At 52.6% G+C, this 1,442-nt stretch overlaps 1 long non-coding RNA gene across 1 annotated transcript; it reads right to left on the reverse strand.

The window, feature by feature from the left end:
* Positions 1-391: 391 nt before the first annotated feature.
* Positions 392-826, reverse strand: LOC115357173 (uncharacterized). The gene is made up of 3 exons (XR_003928076.1): positions 806-826; positions 555-648; positions 392-434 (listed from the first exon to the last, which is right to left on the reverse strand). It is a non-coding gene; the product is annotated as an uncharacterized LOC115357173 (long non-coding RNA).
* Positions 827-1,442: the final 616 nt, after the last annotated feature.

Consider the following 1,442-nt stretch of genomic DNA (forward strand, 5'->3'; position numbering starts at 1 on the left):
ACAAATGTACAGCCAGAAAATGACTCAAACACATTACCTTGCCCTCCTGTCCGACGACGGTCCACTCCAGTGGGTTGCGGTGACGAGCCGCGGGGCTGTGTCCCGTCACGACCAGCACGGGGGAGACCCTGGCACGAGGCGATGTCCGGGGGGGCACCGAGGGAGGAGGAGGAGGAGGAGGAGTCAGCTGGCGGACCGCGGCGTCCCACAGGGCCTGGACGAGGATCGGCGTTCCGTCGCTGTCGCTGAGGTGCACCTGGAAAACAGTGAAACGCAGAACACATTGCGCTCAGCTTGTGTATCGAAAATGGAAACCTTCAACTCCTCCATGTGTCATGTCACAACAACAAAGTATGCTGTACTTACACCGTCACGGCTCCACAGCTCCAAACGGTCCAGAGGGAGGTGCTCTGCCACAGACACGTATGGGAGACCTGCCGCAAAAGTGAGAAACATCATACATTCTGGTAATAAATACACTCATGTAAAACATATGAGGTTAGGTTTACGATACATCAGTTATAATCAAACTGATGACCAAAACTAAGACGTACCCATGCGTGCTGCGACACGGCGGAACTCCTGGCGGAACAGCTCCTGCAGGCCAGGCTCGATGTTCAGGCGTGGAGGGAAGTCCAGCACGAACACCTACACACACACACACACACAAAAAAAAAAAAAAAAAAAAAAAAAAAAATCACATTTAGAATCACATTTAGGTTTCTAAAAAAGCACGTGTGAAAACACACGCTAACTGTGACAGCACAGGACAAAACAAATACTGCCAACTGCAAATTAAACACACCTTCGCCCAGCGGTTGCAAACTGTAGCCAGGAGAGCACCGAAGTCCAGCGACGCCTCTCCGATGTTCCTGCTGGCTGTCAGGTTGTTGCTCGGGGCGAGCACACACACCACGTCCGGGGTCCAGGGGAGAGCGGCGTGGGACACCTCCGTCCTCAGCTCTGCTGCATGCGCACCTGGAACAGAGAGAAAAGAAAAACACAGAGGTACCTCCGGCATCGCGACGATCCCATCCACCATGGCCCGCAGGTGGGAGTCTCCCACGACGAACACCATCTGCAACGACAGAGACACGGCTTTAGAACATAGACACCGACTTCTTACAACCAGCACTGTGTTTCTGAAAAAGAAAAACTAATACCTTCTGGTCCGGCTTCTGGGCAGGAGTGACCAACTTGAAGCTCCGCTGGGTCAGCTCCGAAGTCGGCCATCTCCGCACGCGATGGCGGTACCCTGTACCGCGCCCTGTGTGGTTGACAACAAAGTTAAGGATGATGACACAAAATTCGTACTTCTTCACACAACATTCAAAATGCATCAGTTAAACATTAAAAAAAAAATAAACAAACTGTTTGATACTTACGAGCAACGAACTCGGGGACAGGCGGCTGGGGGATCCATGGCAGCGGCTGCGCCATCC

This window comes from Myripristis murdjan, chromosome 3 (genome assembly GCF_902150065.1).
Source record: "Myripristis murdjan chromosome 3, fMyrMur1.1, whole genome shotgun sequence".
Taxonomy (NCBI): Eukaryota; Metazoa; Chordata; class Actinopteri; order Holocentriformes; family Holocentridae; genus Myripristis; species Myripristis murdjan.